The sequence below is a fragment of the Sorex araneus genome, chromosome 1 (assembly GCF_027595985.1).
Source record: "Sorex araneus isolate mSorAra2 chromosome 1, mSorAra2.pri, whole genome shotgun sequence".
Classification (NCBI taxonomy): Eukaryota; Metazoa; Chordata; class Mammalia; order Eulipotyphla; family Soricidae; genus Sorex; species Sorex araneus.
In genome coordinates this window covers 258,375,356-258,389,578 of record NC_073302.1, presented here as the reverse complement: position 1 = coordinate 258,389,578, position 14,223 = coordinate 258,375,356, and positions in this window count along the sequence as shown.

The window sequence follows — 14,223 nt, the reverse complement described above, 5'->3', positions numbered from 1 at the left end:
GCATTTTTGTCTATAAATTTTATTTGATCCTGCCTCTACATCCCATACATGCTATTAATAATGCGAAAGATCTTAACAAAATGATCCTCATACAATTCCAGTTTATCACATGTTTGGAAGTGTAAATAAAATTACAAGCAGCAATAGATAACATTTTTTAGTAAGGCACAGCATTATTTCTCACTGAAGCATTAAAAAGTTGGATTTTCTTCATCATGCATGAGAGCAATAAGTTAACAGCCCATGAAATGACTCCAAATGTTCATAAAACTTCTTTCTCTTATGTGTAATAGTATCCCATTCCACTCAGAGTTTCTAATTGACTTAAAAAGGTGGAAAAATGATCAAGACAGTGAATTATTGAGTAAGAGGATAATGTTGTACATATTGTACAAACAGAAACAGAAGCTGTCTTTTGAGTAAGAGAAAGGTGGCAACTTTTAATTTTTTTGAATAATTTTCTTATCACACTTTCTAAATTTTTTAAAATATTTTGTTTTCTAGGAGGAGCATCCTATTAATTCTGCTGAGCGTTTAATTTTTTGTTTGTTTTGTTTTGTCCTATGGTCACCCCAGCTCTGCTCAGGGGTTAGTCCTGGAGGGGTTAGGGCAGACCATGTGAAATTCTGGGGATCAAACTAGCTTTGCCACATTCACAGCAAAGACCTTACCCACTGTACTGTATCATTCCAGCCACAGAGTTTTCAATTTGAAATGTATCCGACTAAAAATCTTTCAGATTTTGTGACAAATAGAGCCATAAGGTGCATTTTCTTAAGTAATAAACTAGGTTAGCACGCATATAGTTAATATCACATTTGCTCGCAACATTTTAATTAGGGAATTTCCTGTAATTCTTATTTTACATTCTAACTTTACATGAACCACAGTAAATCTCACATCACTTTTCTCTCTGTTGTCTTGTACTCACTCACGAGGACTAACAACAGTTTTTGTGAAGGAGGTTGTTCTTTCCTCTACCTAATAGATGCTCAACTCTTTAATTTTTAATTCATATATTTCACTACCATCTCTTTAAAAGACACTTCTCTAGTTGATCTGTTTGTTTGTGTCATTCTGAGTTCCATGAAGGAAGAAACATCTGTCTATGAACAGGGCTTTCACTAGTCTACTAGTATGTTATGTGCACTGGAGAACAATGGAATTAATATTTTATCAGAATATAAAAATAATTCAAAGTAAATTCTAGGCTGCTATAATTGGAATGGAAAAACTCATGATTAAAGAGTGTTATGCTGATAATAACTGAGCAAGTCAAACTTGATTTCTAAGGCTCTTTAGAATAACTGTACCGATTACTTTTTTTTTTTTTTTTTTTTTTTTGCTTTTTGGGTCACACCCAGCGATGCTCAGGGGTTACTCCTGGCTTTGCACTCAGGAATTACTCCTGGCGGTGCTTGGAGGACCATATGGGATGCCGGGGATCGAACCCGGGTCGGCCGCATGCAAGGCAAACGCCCTACCCGCTGTGCTGTCACTCCGGCCCCCCGATTACTTTTTTCCTAATGCTTGTCACTTGTCATCTCATTGATCTTTGATTTGCTCGAGTGGACGCCACTAACGTCTCTATTTGTCCGTGTTGCGTACTAGTGTAGCCCGATGACATTTGCTCGCTCCAGGAACAGGAAGAGCCTCAAACCATTCGTTCAGGGTTTTGATGAAGTCTGACAATCTCCTTGGTGAGCGGCCACACGGTCTTTTGACATCCCATGGAATCCAGTCAGTAACAGCTCTAGTCCAGCAGACATCTCTGAATTTCATAATGTGACTGGCCCATGTGATTTTTTTAATTTTATTTTTTTATTTTTTATTCATTTTTTAATTTTTTTATTAGTGAATCACCTTGAGGTACAGTTACAAACTTACGAACTTTCATGTTTGCATTGTGTTTACATCCCTCCACCAGTGCCCATTCTCCCAGTATCCCTCGCACCACCCCCACCCCAACCCCCACCACCCCGCCCTACCTCTGCAGCAGGGCAGTCCCTTTTATTCTCTCTCCTGTTGGGTGTTGTAATTTGCAATAGAGGTATTGAGTAGCCATCATGTTAGGTCTATAGTCTACCATCTAATTTTTGACGCCTTTGCAAATGAGACAGCGTCCAGAGGTCAGAACTCCGGATTCCTTCTCTCACTTGAGTGAGATATGATACTCCAAGCATAGCTCTTTTGATTCCTCTTTGAGATACCCAATAACGTTCTCATCCTGTTTTCATAGAAAAGCTATTTAGAATTATTACCAATTGTTTGGGTATTTTTGTTTTTGCTGTTATTTGTTTTTTGTTCGATTTGGGGCCACACCCAGCTGTGCTTAGAGCTTCCTCTTAGCTCTGAGCTTAGAGATGACTCCAGGTGACATTATTTGGGGCCCCGATGGAACCTAAGTTGGCCACAAGCAAAGCAAGCATCCTACTATCTCTCACTATCTCTTCCCACCTCTTATTAAAAATTTACTATCTTTTACAAGCAGCTTACTATTTCTTTGGACCCACAATTCCTTCTCCCTTGTACACAAATCTCCTTTCTAAAAACAACAACAAACTATTGCCTATCCATTTATTTTATGTTCTCTTTTATTTTGAGACAAATTGCTATCTTTATTATGCTTCCATTCTTATTCCCAGACCTGTTTATTTTTATGTATCCTAAGCCTAAAAATCACAAGAAAAGAATTTACAAAAAGAAAAATAACCAATTTGTCAGAAGATAGAGTATTCACTATTTTCATTTTTATATGTTCTCTCATATTATTTCAAAGAAACAAATATTCTGGCTTTAAAAAAATAGATTGAAGTAAGCATAAGGCTAAGCTTTAAAACATGGATACTTATTAGAAAATTTCCATCTAGTTTACCCTACTTTGTACTATTAAATATGAAGTTATCCTCACAGTGGTAAGTACTTTATCTCACTGATGCTGCTTCTTAGAATACCAACGAGGTAATCTGTTTTTTAATGTAAGAGGGATGATAAGATAGAAAAAGATCTTCATCATGCAAAAATTATTTTTATCTACTATAGGCCAGGAACTATTTTTGCTAATTTAGTAAACAGAAGTATATAAAGAAAGCACGATTTTCACTTAGGACTTTTAGTTTCATTTGCTGTAGGGGACAAGGGAAATCCAGCCCAAACTGCACAGGAATCATGCAATGCACAGATCAAACCTGGTCTCTCACAAGCAATGATCTGATGGAGCGCCTTGAGCTATCCTCCCTCTCTCCTTTGCAATCATTAAACATCAAAAATTGCTGTTAAAAAATTGGGGCCTCAGGGATAAAACGATGTGTTGGGTGTTTGCCTTACATGCAGTTTTCTGGGTGCAGTCTCTGGCACTCCTTATGGTCCCCTGAGCCTGCAAAGAGTGATCCCTGAGCGCAGATCCCTGAACACGACTGGCTGTGGTCCTCGATCAACAGTAACAAGAAATTTATAGGGAGCAAGAGTGAAAGTAAAGAGGCAGGATGATAGTACAGAGGACAGGGTGCTTGCCTTCCACTGTGCCAACTCAGGTTCAACCCCTGGCACGCTTTCCTATCCCCAATGCCCCAGGAGGGGTGATCCCCAACTACAGAACAGGGAATAAGCAGTAAGCACTTTGGGGTGTAGCCTCCAAACCAAAACACACACACACAAAAAGAAGAAAAAAGTTTAAAAGTATTTTATAGCAAAAGAAGTTAAAGACCTTAAATATAATTTCAGAAAAAAATGTGAGTGGGGACATATTATGATTATCATGGAGAAATAGAAGTATTGGGTCCAGAAAACAAAATGATGGGTTACATATATTCAGCAGGGTCCTAGATCTATGACACATATTGTAAGGACAATAACATAAACTAATAAGGGCGTATAAAGATAGTATACTATGTATATTGAAAATACAGTATGTACATTGAAAAGGTAATAAAAGTTAAGAACAAGAGAAAAATAAAAATAAAATAACCCTTAAAAAGTAATTTAAAGACAAATGAATAAAGTTAGAACTATAGTTACTTAATTTAACTCTGTTGACTGCTCCAGTAATAAAACATGAGTTTGGAAAATAAAATATAACTTAAGTGTGGAATTTAAAGCTACATAAGAAATCATTTTTGTACATAGGCAAGAATTACTGTAAATACAAATGATTGGGCTGGAGTGATAGCACAGCGGTTGGGCTTTTGCCTTTCACGGCCGACCCGAGTTCGATTCCTCCACCCCTCTCGGAGAGCCTGGCAAGCTACCTAGAGTATCGAGCCAATGCGGCAGAGCCTGGCAAGCTACCCGTGCTTATTGGATATGCCAAAAACAGTAACAATAAGTCTCTCAATGAGAGACATTACTGGTGCCCGCTCGAAAAAAATCAGTGAGTAACGGGATGATAGTGACAGTGACAGTGACAAATGATTACAGTGAGGAATCAAGTGACTTCCAATGTATGAGTTGGGAATTGGAAAAATGGAAAAGTTGAGGGAAAGGAAAATTTAAGTAACTTTAAGGCAGTTTATCTGAGGATGAGGTAACAGTAATGCTCTCATTGAGATTGATAAAATTGACACAAAAAGTGGTAAGTAGAAAAATTTGCTCCTAAAATCAATATATTTGACAGGTTTGAGAGTCACTATTTTTATGCTCTGGATCTCAAGAGAGAAAATATAAATCAAAATTTTAATTATTTTGAAGGTGGGTTCTCTCCTGGAGATTCTATACTAGAATTTTAATGTAAAGATGTGGCAATGTCATCTGCTCATGATGGAAATTGTTTGCTCTTGCCTTTGCAATGGTTCTTCAAGGGACTTTGGTTACAACTCTTTACTTGAGTGTTTTCTAAAGTGACTATGCCCTCAATACCAGCACCCATCAAATCCACGTCAAGGTACTGTCTTCTGATGCTACTAAAGTTAACTTCTCTTACTTTTATGTCCTTTTCCACAAAGGAATGATCATGGAATAGCAATGGTTATACCAGTTCCTAGATACTTCTATCCTTTATTGGTATTGCTTGCTAACTCATTATTGTTCTAGACAGGGAAATTTTGTGCTGAAATTTTTATCACAACGAATCCAGTATTCACTTGAGGTTAAAGCACAAACATTGTCTCATTTTCTTCCATGTTTGTTTAGGTCAGTGGTTAGAAAATCAAATACCAATTGCTTTTGTCTTATTTCCCGGTACAATGTTCTGTTTTTAATTTAGTTGTTTAGAATTAAAGTATTCTGATGCAATTATAAAATTTACTGAAAGGCTTTATTGATGTTTATATAGTCAGTGGAGTATAGGTGCTTCGATGAGGATTACTGCAGCTGAGATGCTTTTATTTGAAATGGGGTTGGAGTCAAAAGAGAGATGCTAGAAGAGTGTGTGTGCATGCGTGTGTGTGTGTGTGTGTGTGTGTGTGTGTGTGTTTATGGCCATTCCTAACTCTGTGGCTGGGGATTTTCTTCCAGAGGTGCTTGGGGAACAACTTAATGGGAAAAGTGACATGACCATGTTCTATTGAAAAATCTTAACATATCTCAACATATCTCACTTAGGGAAATCACGCACTTGTATTAATAAAAATATTAGAAATATTGAAAAGAAGTCATACCTTGTTTATTATGATAAATTATTTTCATGTTGCCTGACACTGGTGAGATTTCACCATGTATACTACATTTTGGGGAGTGAGGAGGCCCTCAGGAAGTGCTTCGGTGGCCCAGGGACCCATTGTTTCTCAGTTAACTGGTTGGTGGTCCAATACAAAGCCCGACGATGCAGTGTTGCTAGATTATTTGAACCCCATCCCAGGGCCACAACGTGTAATTCAGAACCACCTTCAAGGCTGCACCCATTGATATTCAAGAGACCATATGGTGCCTGGTATGAACACTGGTCAGACCACAAAATCACTTTTATAAAATTAAATGCCCATATTTCATTTTCTTAATACAAAAATTCTCTCAAGCAATACTTTTGTACAAACTAATACTCAAAATATTAAATTCCTGCATTTTAAACAAATATCAATATTGTTTTGACCTTACTATTCCTTCCACTTTCTTTCCTTGTGCAACACTGAAAAGTAAAAGGATAGTTTTCCTACCTGATTACATACAATTTTTAATGAATGCTTAATACAAATATATTCAGTATTCCTTTTTGTCATAATTTTATATTTTGACTTTCAAAGTATATTCAGTATTACCTGTTTATGTAGAATATAAAATATGAGACAATACATTTTATTTTCTTTAAAAATAAATTTGATATATTTGTTTCTGTATTAATCTAGACTTTGAATAGTTACATGCAAAAAGCAGATATAGGATCTCTGATACAAAGCACTTGCCTTTAGTGTGTCTGAACCCCATTCAATACCTGGTAGTAAGTGGTCCCTTGAGTACCACCACTGTGCCCATAAATATCCATTCAATACTGAAGGGATGGCTTAAGTATTCCCTAATATCACAGGACATAAACAGCAATACATCCTCAGGTCCTTGCAATGAACCACCAACTTTACTGACCAAAAATGACCAGGAAGCTAACCAGGCCCAGGACTTCTGAGCACTTCTTGAGAGACTCTTCCCCAAAAGATTAAAAAATTATATATAATATATATTAGATATGTATAAATAATTTACAGAGAAAAAATATTTTCTCAGTTGTTGTATAGGAACATTTTATTTGATTTTAGTAGTTAGATATTGCCAGGGTTTGATATTGTCAGGGCCCTGGCCAGTCGACCCCGGCACACTGGAATATGATCCCCCAAGCCGCCGGACTTACTCCCTATAGGAGAGGGAGTGGGAAAGGGAGAAGCCTCTGCCCTGCCCCTCTGCCCATGGTGAACACCCCACTGCTGCCACAAAGAAAGAACCACGCAGATGGGGGAGAGCTGGAGATCAAGCAGCTCTCATTTTATTAGCACTCACACAGGATATTTATACATGAACTTCAGGGCAACCTAGATATTGCGCACACCTGGTTATCACTCTTTTACATACTCGCCGGCAAGTTCATTACAGATGTTAGCTAATGATTTATATTTCTTGCTCTCAAGGCCGGGTGTGTTAGCTCAGACAAGTGATGACTGTCAGGTCCCTCATCCCCTTATCTCCTCAACCAGAGCGCCTTTCTAGGTGGGTGCTGGCACAGGGCCCTGGGCCCCTGAGAATAAAGCCTGCTCCTGTTTCTAGGGGCAGGGGATTTGGCCAGGGTCTCAGGCTGGCTGCTGAGACCCCAACAAGATATTAGTGAGTATCAACTACATAATATATATGCCATAGCTATTTCTGGAATATAAATAAAAAGAAGCTTGTGTTATTTAAAAAATAAAAGAATGAATATAAAAAATACTAATATTTTAAAATGTCCAGGCAACCAGAAAAAAAGGCTGAACAACCATTTCTATATTTCCAATAATTTGTAGTATGCTACATAACACTCCACTACTTTAGTTTCCACAGGGATATGACTTCTTGTTCAATATTTCTAATATTTTTACAAATAGAAGTGAATGATTTCCATGAGTAAGATCTGTGTAAATTTTCACCAGAAACTTGGGCGTTCCATTTTTTCCATTCAGTTGTTCCCTAAGTACCTCTGGAAGAAGACCAACCCCCACCCAGGTACAGAGCAATAGGAATGACCACACACACACACACACACACACACACACGCACACACACACGCACTATGGAGTCATAGCTATGACTTCCAGCCCCAGCTCCAATAAAATCATCTCATCTGCAGTTATCCTCATCTGAATACATACTTCACTGTCTATATAAACATCAAAAAAGTCTTGCAGTAGAATTTATAATTGCATCAAAATATTTGAGTAGAAATTTTTATCATCATTACCAGATTCAGTTATGAAATGATATAGAAAACTAATTGTATACTCAATATTCCTCAGTGAGTTACTTCAGAAACAGGGCTGGGAAATAATTATTTCAAAAAAAATTAATTATATCCATTCTTTACTAATTCATGTTTGGTGACAGTTGGCACTTCCCATGTCTTGAAACTTATGTCTGTTTAAGTTACTATTTTATTTACAAAGCCCACTTGGAGTGCAAATTAGCTTACGGCAAAAACACTTGTTACTTAAAATGGAGCAAAATTAAAATAACCTTTCTTACAACACTCTCAAGTGTTAGAGACACTCTCAGATATATAATTGGAAAGATAATAAAAATATTATTAGCATTGCATTAGCTTAGATTCACACAGGACTTCTCCACAGACGTACTTAAAAAACAAAGTAGTAGTTCTCTATTTCTAGACAAGGTAATTAATTAGGATTAGTTTAGGTACATCTAAGAGAAAATTCAAATAATTGGTTTAAACAGAGAAAGGCTTATTTGTCTGGAGGTTGGGAATCCAAAAGCCATTAAAGAGAGTTTACTTAAAACTTTTTGTCCTGTCAATTGGAGCATGATTCTTTTTCTGTGGTCAAAGGACATTCCTCAAATAGCACTTTCAAATCCATCAGTGAAGCAGCATGTTTAGAATGAGAAGACCATGCTTTCTTTCCTGAATGTGTGCATTTCCAGTTCCTCACAGAAGCCATTTATTGATTTTTCATCATTTACCTTTTTGGCGTACTGAAAATAATAAAATTAAAGTAGACAGATCTTAATTTTAATGGAAACAAAATATAACTACGTGTTTAATAGCACAGTTTCTCATGAAAAATACTTAACATCCAAAATAGAAATTTATTATAATTTTGAATATCCGAACATTAGGACTCACTTTCTTTTTTTTGTATTTTGCTTTTTGGGTCACACCCGGTGATGCACAGGGGTTACTCCTGGCTCTGCACTCAGGAATTACTCCTGGCGGTGCTCAGGGGACCATATGGGATGCTGGGAATTGAACCCGGGTCGGCAGCGGGCAAGGCAAACGCCCTACCCGCTGAAGACTCACTTTCTTTTAATAAAGCAAACTCTAAATAAGGAATATTGGTAATCATAACATCTTTCTCAGTTTCCTGCTAAGGGTTCAGAAACAAGAAATATTGCTATTTTTTAATTCCATCTGTTTATCTGTATTTTATTATGAATCTCCATGGGAGGCAGGAGGATCCTGGGAAAGCCATCTTTTGTGCTGGGCTTGGAAGCACGCCCCCACGGTGGCACAGGTCTATCTGTAATCTATTTCCTCCGTGTCTGGTCTTCTCCTACTACTACTCAGTTCTAAGAATCCATATAATACCAGCAGATTTTCTAAACGTCACATGATGACTGGCTCAGATTTTCGTGTCTAAATTCTGCTTCTAACCCCTTAAATAGATATTAATGAAGGGGATATTTTGCCCAGAATTATTTGAAAGCAATATGGAAGAAGGAAAACTAGTCCAATAAAAAGTAGGGCAATGTAAATGCTATCTTAATTTTCTTTGTGAATTATTGAAAGTGAAAAATATATACATGTTTTGACCCAATTCCAAAGGACAAGTATAGTTTCCCTGCATCTGAGTGTCCCCTGACTAATCTGTCTAAAGGAAGGCCAGATGGTCTGGGCTATGCAGAAAGGCAACATCAATAAATTCTTTTTGATCCTACAATATGTCTTCTCTGATTCACAAGGAATTAAATTGTATGATTTGTTCCAAAGATAAAAATAGTAAATCTACCCTATGAAAATGATGCATTTGAAAATTTACTAGTAGTTTGGAGGAAAACATTCAAGCAATGTTGTAGATAGTGTAATTTACTTATTAGCTATATGCAGTTGTTCTCAAAGTTAATTAGCCTGCCACCCACCTTTAAGAAAATAAAAGTAATTCAGAACCCCTAAAAATCTAACTTCATTAAGCAAAATTTAGAAAATGTACCCCAGTTCCAGTGGAGATTTCTTTCCTTCCTATACCATTTCAGCATTCTCCAGGTATTGGTTTACCCATTATGGGAAACACTGAATTAAAGAGTTGATGGATATTTACAATTAACTGGCTCAAATTTTAACTGAAACATAAAGTTGTTAAAGTTGTCATTGTTATTTTCTGTATGTAAAGCTCAGGGTAGTCTCTTAGCTCTTTACTATTGTGACATTCAATAACTAAAATAGTTTTTAAAAAGTGTATTTCAAAATCCTTTGTGAACAATTTGGACTGTTGAATATAACACTTATATTTTATTAAGTTTATTTCTTTGTCCATATTTGACCATATTTGTAAGCACTGTACAAATATAATTTCAAAAATTGTAATTCTGTTTGTATTTTGGGCCACAGTCTGCTGTGATTAGGGAATACACCTGGCCCTGTTCCCAGAGATTACTCCTGGTGAACCTTGGGGGACCATATATAATGGTAGGGATTGCATCTGGGCCAACTACATGCAAGGCAAGTAAGAACCTTACCCACTACACTATGTCTCCAGCATTCTACAATAAATTCAATTCTAAATTTCATGTCAGGGGGCTGAATGATAGCACAGCAGGTAGGACATTTGTCTTGCACGTGGCCAACCTGGGTTCAATTCCCAGCATCCCATATCATCCCCCGAGCACCGTCAGGAGCAATTCCTGAGTTCATGAGCCAGGAGTAACTCTGTGAATTGCAGGGTGTGATGCAAAACTAATTAATAAATAAATTTTATATCAGATTTCCATATGCCCTCAGGGAAAGTATAAGTACTAAATGAGAAAAAAAAGTTATTTGTAAAACTTTTCACAGATCAACTATAGACTTTTTATAACAAATTTGTATACTTATAAAGAAAATAAACTTCCTTACTTTTTTTTAGTATAATAAAATGCTACTTAATTTAGAAAATAATATATAAAGATAGTAAAATTAAGATATCAATTGTTATTTGAATCCCAAATTATATTTTTTCAAGGAAGCTGTAGTGTTTTATAATAATATATTATACATGAATTTTAGGATCACTCCATGATGTATGCATAACCAATGTAAACATAAGATTATGAATTAACAGAAGTAAAGCTCCAAGAAAAGGTAGACTCACATTTCTGTACATATGTCAAAAGTTCATATTTGAGCTATTTAATTTAATTGCTACTTATTTAAAGTAAGTTACTTAACTTTAATGAAAGGAACTTATCTTTTAAAGGAACAAAATTAATGCAAGTCTAGAAATAAGTAGCATTTCCCAAGGTATGGTTTTGACATTTTTCTTTTTTTACATAATAGTTTTACTTTTTCCAGAAATAGCACTTGAATATTTTGCTATAGAATATTTTGCTCTGCAGAACTTTGCTGACTCATCTCATATGTGAGTTTGTAATTCAAATCTATTTTACCACAGGATAGCAACCATGAATGGATTATAGCTATATTGTTATATGTATTATAGATTGATACTTTTGTACTCTGTAAATTAGAGAAAATAAAAAGCAGTATTGGGAAAACACAAGTAACAAACTCCAACTGTGATATATAAGGAGGTATTATTCAATAGTGCATAGCAATGCATGTGTGAGGTAAATTAAAGGTGGGCATCTTTTGGCCTAAAGTTGTATCTAATTAACTCATATAAATTTATAGCACAACACTTTTTTCCTTTAGTTTTAAACTCAGTTATTTTTATTTTATTTTTTTTTTTTGTGGGCCACACTTGGCAGCACTCAGGAATTAAATTCTCTGAGTTCAGGGAATACTTTTGGTGGAAGTCAGTGAACCACATGGGGTACCAGGGATCAAACCCAGGTTGGCCTACCTTCTGTACGATCATTCTGACTCATATACAGTTTACTTTAAAGGGAAGATTTATGCATCTGTGAAAAGTAGAAAGATACCCTTTAATAATCTATAACTTTTCTTTTTACCTGCACAGTCAATTTGATTCATGTTTACTTGTTACAGTGATGTAATTCAAGCAAGTGGCAATCGCAATTTGTGGTCTCAACTTGAAGCTTCTTGTCGGGAATTGAACAAAGCTGATTTGATTTAACTGTAACAATTAAATATTTGAGAGATGACAGAAGTTACTATTTTAATTATAAACTATATAGTTATTAGCATAAATCAAAATGCCTCACTGTGAAGCTCTTTGAATACTCTATACTGATCTCATCATGGGCTGGAAAAAGTAGACATTGGTCAACCTGCTCTAAGAATAGAAAGCAAACATAATTTTTCTCTGTAATACTTTTTAAGAGAATCAATTTTATTAAACCTTTCATTAGTTTCTCTAAGACATGTTGTAATCAAGTCCACAGTCACCAGGATCAAAGAGAATGCCAGCTGTAAATGGAACATGTTTACCACAAGCAATTTTAATAAATACTTTGCAGTAAAAATGCTTAATAGCCATATGCATCACCATAAAAGGGAATCTTTGTGTCTAATTAAGGCCTAATGCCCTTTTTTTAAACCGCATTTTGATTTGAATATCAATGCTGCTTCATGAATAACCCAGAATATATGTTGTTTATTTTTACATGGGTTTTGAGATTTATCCAACATATTCAAAATAAAGTTTTCAATAAGAAGAATTAAAACTTGTCAAATACAAGTCTGGGTAATTTTCAACATATTTATCTGATTGAATTGAAACACAATTATGCTACTTTAATCTCCCTCAAGATATGTCTTTCTCTAGAGTCAGTTCATTAATTTTTACTCACTCATGGAAAACAATTCAATGAAAAACAGAGTGCATTAAAATAAAAAGAAAATTACATATATTCAGTGAAAATTAAATGAAAATTTCTACTTTTTTTCTATCCAGTCACTTTTTGTTGACTTGTTTTAATTTAATTTTGTATGCTTCTTTTTTGGCCATAGCAAATATATTTGTTTCTGAACTATATCTATTCCCATTCCTAGTAATTACTAACTGAATTTCAACATTTAAAAAATATTTATCTCTTCCCTTCACTCCTGAAGAGATATTTATGTCACCCTCAGCATATAGATAGAACTGGTTGAACTCATTTATTTTAAATTGAATCACCATGAGCTACAGTTACAAAACTTTCATGTTTAAGTTTCAGTCATACAATGATTGAATACCTATCCCTCCACCAGAGTACATTTTTCTCTGCCAATGCCCCAGCATCCTTTATTTACTAAGGGTGGTTCTATTTATTGGCTAGCTGTTGGTTAAAGAGGGACTGTTAGCTGTGGTGCTGGTCTGATTTAAATTAGATCAGAAATCATAAATATGCTTTATTGTGTCTAATTTTGCTTCGTTTTATGCAATCTATAGTTGTTACAGTAATTGATAAATAGATTGACAGTCTGAGTGCTGTCAAAAATGAGCACATAAAAACCAATCCATGCTTTGATGATGTGATGTTTATCTATTTCAAAAATCTAGAAAACAGACTTCGGTACTTATAATTTGAGACAAATTTTGTTTTTGTCCAGTAAGTTAACTCCGTTGGAGATTTCTAGGCAGTCAAATTTCACAGCATCCGAAGCAAAAGAGAATGACTGTGTGAAATTCTGAAATGCCTCCAAAATGACTGTCATTCTTACACTAACCACCTTTCTAATAGGTTATCCAGAATCGTGAATGACCTTTTCTTATAGTAACTAATCTAGGAATTTTAGTTCCTATTTCTCTGATAGACACATTTTAACATCACATAGGCTACTAAAAATTTCATGTTGCTGCTGTTAGTCTCAACCTGCTCTTGTTAAAATTATTCTTAACTCCTATTCTAAATTAGAATGAACCTTCAACCCAGGTCAAGAATTTCACATTTCTCCTTAAGTGATTTTTTCATCAGAAAATGACGTCTATTATATCTTAATTTTTTTTCCTTAAGTAGACTTATAGTAGTTAAAAATATAGGCTCTGGGGTACTAGGACACAAATTTGAAGTAACAATATTTGAATTCCTAGCACTGTTGGTGTGTGTCCAGAGGTCCCTAGACACAGCTGGGACTAATCACAGCCCTGGATCCTAGATTTTCTAGAATTGAATGGTCTCTTGGCCAAGTATCTTGGGAATAACTGTTGGTTCCCCTGAGCAGTTTTCTGTAGAGCTCCTAAAAATAAAAACAAACAAAATTGGATTTTGTAAGGTCTGCTTGGGACTGAATGGCAGCTGGCTGATGAAAAAGTGATATTCCCAGAATCAAAGATCACCCTCACCTCCAACGCAGAAGACAGAATTTATGGCCCACCAAGATACAGGAGGCCACCAGGCTGCATTTAGTGCTTCCTCACATCCATCCCTCCAGATAACAGAAGCCAAACCAAGTGCACTAGTCTTGCTGGTCTCTGTTCCCTTTTCCTACCCGGGATA